Source organism: Prionailurus bengalensis, chromosome D1 (genome assembly GCF_016509475.1).
Source record: "Prionailurus bengalensis isolate Pbe53 chromosome D1, Fcat_Pben_1.1_paternal_pri, whole genome shotgun sequence".
In the NCBI taxonomy this organism is placed as follows: Eukaryota; Metazoa; Chordata; class Mammalia; order Carnivora; family Felidae; genus Prionailurus; species Prionailurus bengalensis.
The window spans coordinates 45,410,125-45,425,839 of record NC_057346.1 but is presented as its reverse complement, the minus strand read 5'-3'; the positions used below and the strand labels follow the sequence as shown (position 1 = coordinate 45,425,839).

The 15,715-nt window shown below is 37.9% G+C and overlaps 1 long non-coding RNA gene across 1 annotated transcript in view; it reads right to left on the bottom strand.

The window, feature by feature from the left end:
* Positions 1-7,740: 7,740 nt before the first annotated feature.
* The window catches only part of LOC122483237, a 50,430-nt gene continuing 42,455 nt past the window's right edge, over positions 7,741-15,715 (bottom strand). Inside the window, exon 3 of the long non-coding RNA XR_006297361.1 lies at positions 7,741-7,930. This is a non-coding gene — a long non-coding RNA (uncharacterized LOC122483237). The remainder of the gene's footprint in view (positions 7,931-15,715) is intronic.

Here is a 15,715-nt window from a genome sequence, read left to right as displayed (position 1 = left end):
AGAGGGAGCCTAGGAAAGTGAGGGTTAAGCTCTTTCAGCCTCTAAGGTGGAAGGTGCTAAGTGACCATCAAACAGTGTCTGCCACAATTATGCTCACGCTAAAACTTGACAGATGTCAATATCACTGTCCATTACAAGTGAGAAAATTGAAGTTTCATAAAGAAAATACCTTGGCTAAGTAACACAGCTAGTATCTGGGAGAGTTAGAATTTAAATCCTGCATATTCTGATTTCAAAGCCCTTGCCCTTCACGTGAGCCCTGGCAGGCTCAATCTGCCCTTGAACATTGACATCTCTGCTGGCCCTAAAGGCAAGCTCCTCAAAATTCTATAGATTGGAAGTGTGAGAGGGAAAATGTTGGAATCTCAGAAGATTACTTGGCTTTCTCAGGAAGCCAGGGTTCCTGCAGTGTTGCTGGATACAGGTGGTGGATGGAGGAGGTGTAGAGAAGGGAAAACAGAAAATTAAGCCCTTGTTCTTTGTTCTCACTGGCACCTAAGTAAAGTTAGACCATCAGCTCTGGGAGAGGTGTCTGTTTTTGAGGAGAGAAGAAAAAGACCTAGAAATCTGATCTGTTAGGCTGGAGGCATTGCTCTGTGAAAATACTGCAGCATACTCAGGCTCTCTGTTGTTTCTGGAATGGGTGGCTGACAGGCCCCAGTTCATGAGGGAGCCCATATAGGAAATAAAAGGCTTAGTTAAGTTTGACTAAATGACATTTCCTACAGAGCCAAAAATGACAAGTACTGATTTCCCATCAATCACACCTTAGGTGACTATTTTAAAAGCAAATTGTCCCTCTTGAAAAAGGAAAGAAAGAACATTTCTGGGTGTGGGTTTTTGCCCTGCATGTGGCTATTTGGAAGACTTTTAGAAATTGAAATGCCAGATTCTGGGAGGGAAGCAGCCAGTATTGAGGTTTGGCTCAAGATAAATGGATATTCCTGGCCTGGGGAAGGAAGTCACTGGAGAATCCCAGCCTCTCCTGTCTGGCAAAGAGACAAAGCAGCTCTTGGACATTGGCTGACACTGTGTTTGATTTCGGCCAAAGCAATCCCCAGTCTGCTCAGGCTTTCAAGAGAGAAGTTTGAGGAACAGTCTCCTTTTTCCTTGCGCTGACAGATCTCAAGATGCATTTCAATTCTCCTTCCAGTGAATGGCATCAGATCTAACCAGCTCCAGGGTCTCTGTCTCCATTTTGTTTCAACAGTTGTGTTTGATGAGTAGCTCCTTGAAGATTGTGGAGGCCTTTCGTGGGCCAGGGCAATGGCAAGAAAAGAGAATTTTGGAGAAATGGTATTAAAGGAAAATACAAGTCCGAGAAACTGTTTAAAAGACTCCTTGAACCTTTTGTTTTTAAGCCTTGTATACTTAGCTCTTCCCCCCACAGGCTCCAGTCTCCTTCCTATCCTGCTCTTGTGCAAATGTTTGGTGTCTTCTCTGCCCTCTGAGAGCCTGCCTTGACTTTCATGCTTCTGGGCTTTTGCTTTTCCCTCTGCCTAGGGTTCTCTGATCTTTATCCTTTTCCTGGAAAACACATTTGGGACTCAACTCAAATGTCACCCCTTGAGGAAGCATTCTCTAATTCTTATGCACAGGGAGTCACTCTTTCCTGTGGCTGGGGCATGGTCTCAACTGTGACAATATACCTAAGAGGGCAATCGTTCTCAAACATTGCACTCAAAGAATTTTCTGTGAGTTTGCCCCAAATACAGATTCCTGGGCTCCAACCCCAGAGTTTGTGACTCAGTGTATGTAGGGTAAGACCTAGGAATCTGCCTTGTAAGCAGGAACACAGAAGATTCTTATAAACCCTAATATTGGAGCTCATTGTTCCACCTGGGGTGTCATCTGACAGTATAATTATTTGTTTTAGGTGGTCTGTCTATTCTGCAATTACACTAGCTTCTCTGGGCACAGACCAGTATCTCCAGTGATAAGCACAGTCTAGCACAGAGCAGGCCCTCATTATTTTAGGGACTCAGGGAAAAAGACTAACATTTTAATGGTTTTATTGCACCTCATTTTAAAGTTTATTTATCTTGAGAGGGAGAAAGACCAACAGCACAGGTGTGGGGGAGAGAGCGAGAGCGAGAGAGTGAGAGAATCCCAAGCAGGCTTTGAGCCATCAGCACAGAGCCTGATGTGGGGCTTGATCCCATCAACTGTGAGATCATGACCTGAGCAAAAATCAAAAGTTGGACGCTTAACCAGCTGAGTTACTCAGGTGTCCTTACAGCTCATTTTACCGATAAGGAAATGAAGGCCCATGGGATGTACAGCTGTCACTTAAACCCAGGCTTGAGTTTGAGTACGTTTCATGTACAAAGATAGTTTGTACAAAAGAGGATAAAAATCTAAAATATAAACACTTGAGGGGACCTTATCTTGGTTCTGTTTATGCCTCTATTGGGTTTTAGGCTAGATTCTATCTAGGCTATTTCTACCCCCATCCCCGAAGTTATGTACTAGGTATGTTTTGAGTTTCTTTGGAAGTTCCTCTCAAGCCATGCCACCACCCAAGTCAAGAAAGGATGGAACAATGTTGTATGAAGTGCTTTCAACTCCGTTGTTACTGACCCTGAACTGAATATCAGATTCTCTCTCCAGAACTTGATGCTCCAGATGTTGTCAGATGGGAACTGGTAAGGGAGCTGTGAAGTCCCATTGCAACTAGAGTCAGCACCATGGCAACACAGTGCTCCATGCAAATTGAAATTATGAGGTTTTAGGAAGAAGAGAAAATAGTTCATAGAAAAAGATAAAGGAATGTAATAAGTTTCTAGCAGAGACAAGAGGCCATGTTGCTTCAGAGAGTGATGAAAGAGCTGGACAAAGGAGCAGCTCACAGATTTTGCATTTTGTATATGGCTCGGCTGTGTTTCCTGCCCTTGCATCCTGTAAAGTACTTCTGATTCCTTATAATCAACCCTCCTCATCTAAAGCTAGTTTGAAGCTGTTCCTTAAAACCTAAGTCAGTGAGCAAATGAAAGACTCACAGTCTTGGTATAACTAAGGCCATCTGCTGCCCCACTTCTCTTTGCTATTGAGAGGTCCCTCAGAAATCTGCCATCTTGCATCTAATTTCAATAAATTCTGACTTCTTTTCTATCCAATTCTGGGCTAAAGTCGTTCTTTCTCCCTTTGCTGGCTTGTATGTTTACATCTAGTCTGGGTTCCCATGAAATTTGAGGAAAGTTGAGAATAAAAGACTCAAGTTAATTTGCATTCCAAGCTTACGATGTCTTCAGGTTTGCTGCCTTTACTGAGAATCTCTGTTTGTAGGAGAGAAGCCCAACAAGTGAGCCCTGAGCAGGCAGAACCCAGTGAAATCCAGGCTCTCAGTACAATAACTTCTACTCTCAGGCTAATTTATTTGTACATCAATTATAGGTAGACTTGAGCCCGTGGAAGTCAGTGAGGAAACTGTGGACTAACTTGGCCAAAAGATATATTGAATCCAACTAAGCCTTATCAACTAATTTGTAAATAAATTAACCAATCCATCAAATCTGCACAAGTTCATTGACTGACATAGCACTGATTCAAGAAATCATTGTTCCTGGAAATAAGAGACGCTAGAGGGGAAACTATATGTTTAGAATCTGATACACTAGCCTTGCAGCATATACCATCATTTCTTCTTGCGTGAATTTAAGAAAATTTGCTTATCCCTGAGCCTCAGTTTCCTCATCTGTAAAATAAATGTATTGAGAATTGCAATATATAATGTAGGAAAACAGCTAGCAGAATGCTCAGCACATGCTAAGTGCTCGTTATGTTTATTTTCTCTCCCCATATCAGTAACTTAGGCTACATAAAAGCCGAAATTAGCCGCTTCTATTTTCTCACTTAAAGCTATCTTCCGAAATAGCTGCCAACCAAGAGCTGAGTTGACACCTGGACCAGCTATAGCATGACAACACCAGTTGCTTACCCACAGTAACCTGATGTTGCTGCCCTCATAAATTCTAGTGCTGTACTGTGGACTCTCCTTCACGATCTCTTAACCTCGAAAGGGCAGAATCATTCCTGCTCATCGGTTTGTTGTGAAGAATGCATGAGAAAATGGGGAGAAATTGTTAGGGAATTGTAGAGCCCTCACAAAGATTGGCTGAAGGTGGGAATGTCTCTAGTTGGCCTGAAGCCAAGTTAGCTGCCTTTGAGAGAGCAGCCAGGATGAGGGAAAATCTTTATTTATGGGCAAGGTATTCCCTCAACTGCTCTTTATTTATATAAATTAATTAGGTTTCAGATGAAAGACAATGCATTAGTTACATTAGCACTGTTGATAGCAATGATTAATGAACTTCCATTTGGTTCCTCAGCTCTGAGATTGAGGAATGAGTGGCAAGGGAGACAGGAAATAGACACCCAAGGGAGGGGTACTATTTCCGTATTCGTTAGTTCACGAATTCTTTATAAGTTTTGTTATTACTACTTTACACATCAGATATAGACTCAGGTTGAGTTGCTGGTGAACTTCACATAGGGGATAGAGATAGAATTTCAGTGTAGGCTTGTTTGACTTTAAACACTGTTTGTCCCAGTTACTCTTGCTGGGACACCCATTGTAATATGTTCATAGATTCTGTGGGTCAGCAATTCCAGATATGGCACAGTGGGAATGCCTTATCTCACCATCAATGAATAGTGGTGACTTTATGGTTGGGACTGGACTCCTATGAATGCAACCTCACCTCTATGTTTGGGAATCTATAGTGGCCATTAGTGTGGACCTTAGCCAGCGCTGTTGACCAGAACACCTACAGGTGGCCTATACATGTGGCCTGGACTTTCTAGTGGTATGGTGGCCTCAAGAAAGTTGGACTTCTTAAATAGTGTCTCAGTGAATAAAGCAGAAGCTGTATCACCTTCTCTTATTGAGCCTCAGAAGTCCAGCACATTCTGTTGGTTATAATTAAGGTACAAGCCTGCCCAGTTTCAAGGGAAGGGGACAAAAATCCCTTTCATGGAAAGATTTTCAAAGGAGCTGTACTCATTTTTCTTTAATTTTCCTATAGCTTGGTAGGATAGCTGTGACATATACTTTGATAGAAGATGGCAGGTCATTTGCATCAAATTTTTTTTTTTTTTTTGCTTCCCACTGTTGCCTAGGACCACCTGTAAGTGGTAAAGCAGCAGGTGGGACCACAGGCCAGGCCTCATTTGAAGGCTGACTTGCCAGTCAACTGACTTGACATGTTCTGTTGTTTTTATAGGCTTTGCCAAAGTATGTAAGACTTCTGAGTTCTGGTATACGTTAGCAACAGGAGCTAGAAATCCCAGTTAAAGCTGCCAACAGAGGCCAAAAAAAGCAGACAGTCTTTCTATTATCTGGAAGAAAAGTTTAATGTATGGGAGGTGGACTTTGCACTGTTGATAACCGGCAGAAATAATGAAAGGAACATTATAAAGGTCACTGTTGTCAGCCACAGGTAAGAATAATCCCCTGTCCAAGAAAAGGAAAGTCCACAAGCAGAGTTGACAATAATAGCAGTGAATGTAATAGTCCTAAAAGAATATAACATGTGGGGAACAACATCTATGTGCCACTCTCTGTGCTAGATACTGAAATCACCTCATTCTCCAGTGACTAGGACATTTCCTGTTACTTGAAGGCAGTCAATGAGCTGCTTTCTTGAGTGACTTAATGACCATAAAGAATTTAATGCATTACAGGTAACTGCGTTTATGGTAAAAATTTTCAATGTGCAGAAATGAATAAATGCCCAATCCAAAAATCTGCCCTACTTTACTCCCATTGTAAATGACCAAGTTGAAGTTAACTGAGTCATCTTTTTCTATGGTAGAGTTTTCTAACCTATGACTAATTTTTTCAGCTGCCATCTGAAAAAGAACAGAGAAAGAGACATTTATTCTCTATTTTTATATGTAGCAGGGCTAAGTGGTTAGGCAAAGTCAGAAGCTACAGGGTGATATAGGATTTGTGGAGAGCTTGCTGGACCAAAGCAAGACAGGTAGATCAGGCTGGACAATGAGCTAATGCACAAACAGAGATTGAGAGAACAATGGCAGTCAAACCTTGTGTCTGTGGCACATTGTTGCCCCAAGTGAGCGTATTCTGAGTTACAAATAATCTAAAATACTCTGACACAGCAGCCATGAGGAATTAAAGAAGAGGTAAAATGATCTTTCTGAGCAGGCTTGATTCAGATGCTATGCTTCGGTGTGCTGCCAATCTGCTTTGTGTTGATGGAAGTGATTTCTCGTCATGAAGTTGTTCTAGTCATTGAAGAAGCTGCAAGAAGGTATTGAGAACTTTGAAGTGAGCATGGAGCAAATGCTTGTTGAGATAATGATGAATCACAGCCTTAGATTTCAGAGTCATGAAGATCCTGATAAAGATATGGGCAGCAGTGCTGCCCTCAGTCTTAGTGCAGGATGAAGCTGGAGAAAGTCCTGGACTCTATCCTGGACTCCTTTTTTCCATACCTTTCTCTCTTTAGGATGTGCAGTATTGACTGATCTGTTTTCTTCAAGTAATGAATGCTGTATCCATCCACATAACTTTTGCCCTCAAAATGGTCATGAGCTTTGTCTTTTTGGTGTAGGGAAAGCAGGCTGAAACTCTGACGACTTTCTGATTCTACTTTGTGTTTCTGTGTAAGAGATGTTATAATAGGCTCAGCATATCTCTTTCCCTGCAAGTGCTCTCTTCTAATTTAGTTGGGACATGCTGGAGATCCTAGACTTTCTGGTTGAGACTAGTATACCCAGTAGTTTATTACATGAAACTCAGAGGCCAAAATGGTATGTGGTATTTTTTTTTCCTCAGCAAATGTTGCCAGCCTCCTTGCCACAAGGGTGGGGGGGAGTGAGAATATAGATGGATGAACATAGATTCCTGCCCATTTATCATGGACTTGATTTGATTTCATTACATTAAAGGTCATCAGATTACTTCCTCTTCCCTCCCATCCCAATTCATCCCATCCCCTTCCATTCCGTCTTTCTCATTCCATTTTGTAAGCTCCGTATAATTGATGTGGATGGAAAATTTTACTCTGCAACAACTGTTCTGTTCTGTTTATTGAACAACAAACAGAAGTTTCTCCTATGGATATAACACTGCTAGCCATCCTAGGATACACAAAGATGAGTAAATCACAGGCAGCCCCTTATGAAAGTGACTTGGGAGATTTATCAAGCTATCCTCAATTTCACCCACTCCAAATCCCATTGTTGTTCTTCCTGATCTTCCTCTTGGAGATACCTTCCTCTCCTTCTCTTCCTTTGAAGCATTGTGAACAGAAGGAAGGCTGGCATCTTGGGTTCTGACTAGTTGTTATTTCTCTGAAGATCTAGAGTGTGTCCAATAGAAGCCGCATAGTTGTCACTCTATACACTTTGTTAATTGACATCTATGTGTATTGAACACCAACTTGTGTGGCGTTGGGTAAGAGACTTCACCTCTCTGGCTCTCAGTTTCAGAATAGGGTGGTTTAACTCAGTTTGTGTTTTCCAGACTTTTGTAGGGATTCTGGATCAGGAGACCAGTTCCAATGAGATCAGACTCTGAGAGGATAGTACAGTAATTAGAGGACTTACGATAAATCCTTGAGAGAATAGCAGAATGGGGCAGGTAACGGACTATGGTGAATTTTCTTGGGGAATATGGTTTATGATTAACTTTATTGCCTAAGAAGAAGTAGGGGCCGTATCAAAGATTTTATTTATGCTATGTTGGTGTGAATAAATGAGTGGAAAGTACCTTAGTCAGTGAGAATTGTACACAATTTTTAATGCTCATACATTATGAAATGTTAGGTAAGCAAATTAAGATAGTTGAGACTAAAATTATTTCTTACTTTCTTCATGCATCTTAGGATGAATTAACTCCTGTAGCTGCACAGGAGAAGAAGATTTTGGTGGATGTGGTATTAGAGGTGTTGAAAGTAGCTTCCATCTGCAAGGAAAACACCAAGAGTAGAAATAATATGTATATCTATAAATGTATATTTTTCACCCTGGGGGCTGCAAGAGAGACATGGGTTGTTGGTGTCTCTCTCTTCTTTGTTTTCTGGATCCAACAGACCACTTTGCTCTGTCAACCTGTAAATTCAATTGGGAATCGTACTATGTACCAGGCAGTGGAGGTAAATAAGAGATAGAGACCCCGTCCTCAATTATAATTATTTTTTATTCCCATCATGTTATAAATAATTACTTTATATGTATTAGCTCACATAATACAACATTGAAAGTGAGGTACTATCATCATCTCCATTTTAGAGATATGTAAATAGAGGAACTGAGAAATTAAATACTTGACTAAGCTTTCAGAGCTACTAAACAGGAGGGGGAGGTACTGTCGGGACTTGAACTAGGTTTTAAATCTTGGCTCCAGAGCCTAGCCCTAAACTATACCATACCATACATACATACATGTCACACACACACTATATATATACATACATACCATACATGCATATATTCTGAGGCTACCAAGAACTTGAGTGTACAATTCAGTTAAAACACACTGGTAAGTTAGGATTAAAATTGGCTATAAAGCATCCAGTAGGTAATTTATAAACCACTTTGCAGCACTGATTTTCTTTTCCCTTCTGAGCCTTTGCAAAAGTGGTTCGATTGTATGAAAAGCTTTGCATCTACCCAAGGCTGGCACTCTTTTTTTTTTTTTTTTTGTAGGTAGTTAGAAGAGTGTTTGTTTTGTTTTGTTTTTAAACTTTATTTTTTTATTTTTTAAAATTTACATCCAAATTAGTTAGTATATAGTGAAGCAATGATTTCGGTAGATTCCTTAATGCTCCTTACCCATTTAGCCCATTCCCCCCTCCCACAACCACTCCAGCAACCCTCAGTTTGTTCTCCATATTTATGAGTCTCTTTTGTTTTGTTCCCCTCTCTGTTTTTATATTATTTTTGTTTCCCTTCCCTTATGTTCATCTGTTTTAAGACTGGCACTCTTAAACACTTTTGAGGTATAATTTACATGTGACAATATAACCAGGTCTTAGGTACTGGCAAATAAATACACTGGTGTAGCCACCACTGTAATAATGAACATTTTTATCACTTAAATTCTTTTGATACATTAATCAACTCACTGTCTACACTCGGCCTGGGTGATCATTTGATTTCTATTATAGCTTAATTTTGCCTTTTCTAGAGTTTTGTATAACTGAAATCAGATAGTGTGCACTCTTGTGTTTGGATTCTTTTAATCACCATAATGTTTTTAAGATTCATTCATGATGTTGTGATGGGTTTTTTTTGTGTGTGTGTGTGTGTGTTTTTCTTTTTGGTGTTATTTTATTACTGAATCCATTGCATGAATTTGTCATACTTTTAAAATTAATTCATCTGTTGATGGCTATATGGGACATTTCTAATTTTGGATACTATGAATTAAAGCTTCTTTGAACTTTTTTTGTACTCTTTTTTGGGGGGGGGGAAGAAAACAAGCAGGGTAGGGGCAGAGAGAGCGGGAAGGAGACAGAGAATCTGAAGCAGGCTCCAAGGCTTTGAGCTGTCAGCACAGAGCCCGATGTGGGGCTCAAACTCACAGACTGCAAGACCATGACCTGAGCTGAAGTCAGATGTTTAACAGACTGAGTCACTGAGGAGCCCCTGTTCCCTCTGTGATCACATGTTTTCTTTGGAGTAAGCATCTAGGAGGATTACTGGTAGATATATGATGAACCAGATTGTTTCCTAGATTGTTTCCTAGAGTGCTTGTGTCTTTTGGGATTTACACCAGCAACCAGCCTGTGATAGTTCCAGTGGCTTCATAGTCTTAACAACACTTGGTATTGTTTGTCTCGTTAATTTTAACTATTCCAGTGGCTGTGACATGGTATCTCATTATGTTTTTGATTTGCATTCCCAAATGACTGATGATATTAATTATTTCTTCATGTGCTTCTAAGACATTCCTATATCTTTTTTGATAAATGTATGAGTCTTCTGCCCACTATTTGTCTAACTTAAAAAATCTATAGAAGTTCTTTACATATTCTGAATTCATTTTTGTTATATCTTTATATTATGATTTTTCCTTAATCTGGGCTTATCTTTTATTTTCTTAATAGTATATTTTGAAGAGAAGTTTTAAACTTGGATGAAATTCAATTTATCAATCTTCTCTTTTATAACTCATGTGTCCTGATTAACCTTGACTACACTAAGGATGTGGTGATATTTTCCTCTAGAAGTTTTATAATTCGAGATTTTATGGTTAGGATATCTTGAATAAACTTCAGTGTATTGTTTGAGGTAGGAATCAAGAATCAACTCGTACTATGTTGATACCAGAATTTTCCAGTAGTATTTGTCAAAAAGAATATAATTTCCCTATGGAATTACCTTGGAAGCTTTGTTGAAAATAAATTAATTGTGTATATGTGAGTCTATCTTTGATCTATATTCTTTCCTTTGGTCTATCTGTGTGTTCTTCACATATACCACACTGACTTCATTACTATAGCTTTATAGTAAATCTTGAAATCAGGTTGTATAATTTTTTTCATTTTTATTCTTCAAAATTGTTTTCGCTATTCAAAGTTGTTTATATTTCTAAATAAAATCTTAGAATTAGCTTGCCATACCTCCTGAGATTTTAACTAGATGAATTTTGGCAGACTTGGCAATTTTACAATATTGAATCTTCCAATTTATGAATAAGATTTATTTTTCCTAAGTTAATTTGTCATCTTTAGTTTCTCTCTGTAATATTTTATAGTGAAGAAATCTCATACATTTTTGTTAATGTATTCTAAAGTATTTTGGTTTTAGATGATATTGTAAGTTGTACTCTTAATTTTCATTTTATAATTCTTGATATATATAAATGCAGTGATTTTTGGATATTTAACTTGTATCCCATGTCTTTGATAATTTTTCTTATTGATGATAATAGGTTTTTTTTTTTTTTTTGTAGATTCCTTAGAGTTTCTATGTAAACAGTCATAATGTCTGTTACTATAGTCTGAACTTCATGCCTGTTACCTTTTTATCTTGACTTAGTATATTGGCTAGGACCTCTAGTATAATGTTGAATAGAAATAGCAAAGATGGACCAACATGTCTTATTTCTAATTGTAAAGACATTTAGTATTCCACCATGATAACTATAGGATTTTTATAGATGTATTTTTTCGGACTGAGAAAAATCCTGTTTTCTTTGCTGAGGGATAAACATTTTTAAACACAAATACTTCTCTGCCTGTACTGTGATCATGTTCCTACCTCCTTTATTCTGTTTAGGTAGTGTATTGAATTAATTAATATGAGTATTGCACCAACCTTGCATTCCCAGAATAAGTTTCAGTTGGTCATGATGTATTATCATTTTATATGTTGACAGATTTAATTTGCTATTAAATTGTTTAGAATTTTTGTGCCTATATTAATGAAGGGTATTTGTAGTTTTTCTTTTATATCCTTGTTAAGGATTTTTTATCATGATTTTGCTAGCCTTCTAAAATGAATTGGGAAGCAAATATTTTCTGAAAGTGAGGAAGTGTTTATTAATATGGTTAAAATTTTCTAGTTCTTGTAGTCTGGTAAGTTGTGTTTTTAAAAGAATTTATTCATTTTACCTAAGCAGTTAAATTAGGTTGCATAAAAATATAAGTTCATTGTCCTATGACTGTAGGATCTAATGACACAGAGAATTTGCCCTTTCTTTCTCTCGATTAATCTAGCCATGGATTTACCAACTTTATTAATCTTACAAAAAACTATTTTCTTTGTTGATTTCTTCAACTAGTAACAGTATTTATGTCTCATTATATTTATTATTTTCCTCATTTTACTTAAATTTTAGTTCGTATTTCTAGGTTCTTAAGATTAAAGTACAAATCATTTATTTTATGCCTTATCTACTGCAAACATTAAGGCTATAAATTTTCCTTTGAGGACTGCTTTAGCTGCATCTCATTAATTTTAATATTTTAGAATTATTCCATTAAATATGTTTTTAAATTTTCTTTGAAATATCTTGTTTGAGCTATGGGCATTAGATATGTCTTGCTTCATTTTCGAATAGACGTACCTTTTTTATACAAAGTATTACTGACTTAAAATTTAATTTTAGGGTCAGAGCATATAATCTTTGTGATTTCAGTCGCTGAGTTTATAAAAAAAAAACAAAAAAACCTTTTTTTATGAGCCAGCATCATATGGTTAATCTTTCTGAATGTTTCACATGAACTTCAAAAGAAAATGTATTCTTTAGTTATTGATGGTAGTTCCGTAAACGTTGACATTACCAAATTGATAGTGTTGGTCTAATCTTCTGGGTTTTTCCCCGCCCCCCATTTCTTGCATTAGTTACTAAGAAAGGAATGTTGTAATCTTGAACTGTAATTACTGATGTGTTTATTTCACTCCTCCAAATCTGCCAACTATCACTTCCTATAATTTAAATAAATGTTAAGACTGTTAGGCCTTGCAGGTGAATTGATCTTTTAATCATAAAATTACCCTCTCTGATTTCACTCATTAGTGGAATTTAAGAAACAAAACAGGTGAACATAAGCTAAGGGAAGGAAAAATAAGATAAAAACAGGGAGGCAAACCATAGGAGACTCTTAAATACAGAGAACAAACTCAAGGTTGCTGGAAGGGAGGTGGGTGGGGTATGGGCTAAATGGGTGATGAGTATTAGGAAGGGCACTTGTTGGGATGAGCCCTGGGTGTTATATGTAAATGATGAATCACTGCGTTCTACTGCTGAAACCAGTACTATGTATGTTAACTTGAATTTAAATAAATAAATTTAAAAAATTAAAATATCCTCCTCTCCTTCTAATATTCTTGAAGTTAACATTGTTTGATACTCCAGATTTTAAAACATTAAAACTTCAGCTTTTAAAAAAAATGTTTATTTTTGAAAGAGAGTGAGAGAGTGTTAGCAGGGAGGGGTAGAGGAAGAAGAGAGAGAATCCCAAGCAGGCACTGTGCTGTCCACACAGAGCCCAATGTAGGGCTCAAACTCATGAACTCATGAGATCATGACCTGAGCCAAAACCAAGAGTCAGATGCTTAACCTACTGAGCCACTCAGGTGTCCCAAAACTCCAGCTTGCTTATATTTAGGGTTTGTGTGGCATATCTTTTTCAAATCTTTGAGTTTTAATCTGATGATGTTTTATAGTTAAAGTATAATTCTTACAAACATCATGTAGTTGGGTCTTGCTTTTTTTTTTTTTTTTGTCCCAGTCTATCTCTAAGTGTTTGTAGTAATTTCATGTTGTTTGGCAGAGTAAAGGTGTCTGTCATCTTTCTACATTTTAAGCAGAAGGAGAACTCGGGTGGGCTAATTATTAATTTTTATTTAACCCAATTTATAAATTATCTTAATGTTTATTTATTTTTGAGAGACAGTGTGCAAATGGGGAAGCAGCAGAGAGAGAGAGAGGGAGACACAGAATCAAAGCAGGCTCCAGGCTCTGAGCTGTCAGCACAGAGCCCGATGCGGGGCTCAAACTCACAAACCACGAGATCACGGCCTGAACTGAAGTCGGCCGCTTAACCGACTGAGCCACCCAGGTGCCCCAAAAAGTATCTTAACAAGACATCATCCATGATCCTCTCAGGTGTGGGTAGGTATCCTTTCTTCATATTCCAATGAAGAAGTGCATTGTATACTTCTCCCAACTGTAGCGTTGTATCACATACCCTGCATTATACTAGTCTATTACATACTTTACTGTAAACATTTTGAGAAGCAAATGAAATTTGTTTAGTGTTTGTATCTTTGATACCTAGCACATGCCCTGGCCTAGAGTATGTACTGAATTTATAACAGATGAATAAATGGATAAATGAATGAATATCTTAAGAGATATAAAGTAAGCATGTAAAGAGGCACCTAGGTGGTTCCGTTAGTTTAAGCATTTGACTTCAGTTCAGGTCATGATCTCATGTTTGTGGGTGCAAGCCCTGCATTGGGCTCTGTGCTGACAGCTCAGACCTTGGAGCTTACTTCGGATTCTGTGTCTCCCTCTCTCTCTCTGCCCCTACTCTGTTTGTGCTCGCGCTCTCTCTCTCTAAAATAAATAAACATTAAAAAGAATTAATAAATTAAGCACGTAACACTCAGTATATATGTATGTATCTGAAAGCTTGTGTGTATGTATTTTTTTTTTAGATCAGAGGTAAGAGGATGTATTACAGAATACCTCAAAGAAGAGATAAAATATTAATTGGGCCGTGCAGTATGAATAAAATATTCAGTTATAGATGGAATAAGATATATCAAAACATTCAAAAATTCCCCTTAGAATGCAATAGTGTCTCAAAAAGTGTCTTAGGTTCTATGAAGGCAGAAACTAAGTCTTGTGTTGTTTATTGCTATGTTCCTGGAGTCCAGGACAAGGCCTGGCACAATGTGGGTTTTCTTTCTCCCTCTGAATTCATCTATTCACTTTATACACATATAGGTGTATATATAAAAGTGATTGTAATTTTAAATGAATAAATGTTAGGACATGAAACCTGCAATTATCTTCTATTCAGGAGAAAACTGAGGTTCACAGATGTGCAGTCACTTGTCCAAAGCCACACGGCAGTTTAGGAGCAGGAACAGGAATTGAAAACTCCTAAATCCATGCTTATTTTACTTCACCATAACACGCCTCTTGTCATCATTTTTACAGATGGAATTCTACCTTGATAGATTAATATTGACTTGGGATTTTACCTCTGATTTAATTGGGGTATTAGGACTGGATTTATCCTCCTACCCAAAACAACCAAAAAAATATGGATACAGTCTGTGAAACCATGGATTTCAAGTTACTGAGCACCAAAGAACAATGATCTCTGAGAGGAAACAAATGAGGTGAGCTCTAAAATTGTCTCAGGTTGAGAGGGCTGTAGGCCGTGGTGCAGAGAGAGAGAAATCAGGTGGAGGCACATGTTAGGGAGACACCAAGAGTTGAGGAGACAGGTTGGGAGTATGAAGTGACAAAGGTGTCCAGTGTTAACAGGACAGAGGATTAAAGAGAGTCACACATGGAGAGAACCGCAAAGATCTGCAGAGTGTTGCATATAAGTATTTAGCCAGGTATTGATCAGCATGAAAGTAATGCAACCACCTGAAGCAAGGAAGGAACAAATCAAAAGGATTAGAGGGGAAAACACCAGATACGCATAAAAGTACCAGGAAAAGTTTTTGTTCCCACCAGCCTGGAAAACCTAACAATTCATAGTAACTCAATGAGGCACGTGGAAGTGTTGTGTCTCAGTAGTGCAGAATAATTGGCCTCAGACTGAATGTTACTCTATTCTTGCCTAATCTTAAAAGCAAGGCCCCAAAGGATCAAACTGACTCCAAGTAATAAAACCATATTTCAGATGAAGCTAATGAAAATTTATAGCAATACAAAAATATCCAGCACTCAATGAAGTAAAATTCCTAATGTATGGGATCCAGTTAAAAAAATTGCTATGCATTCAAAGGAGAATACAACCCATAAAAGGAGAAAAATCATAAGTGACCCATAACTGACACAGATGTTAGAATTAGCTGATAAGAACATTAAAATGGTTATTACAAAGGTGGTTCACACATTCAAAAATTCAGAGAAATGGAAGATATAAAAAAAGAATCAAACTCAACATTTAGAGATACAAACCACAAGATGTACAATGAAAAAGACACAGGATGGAAATAATAAATTAGACATCACCCAAGAAAAAAGATAAGTGAGCTTCACATAGCA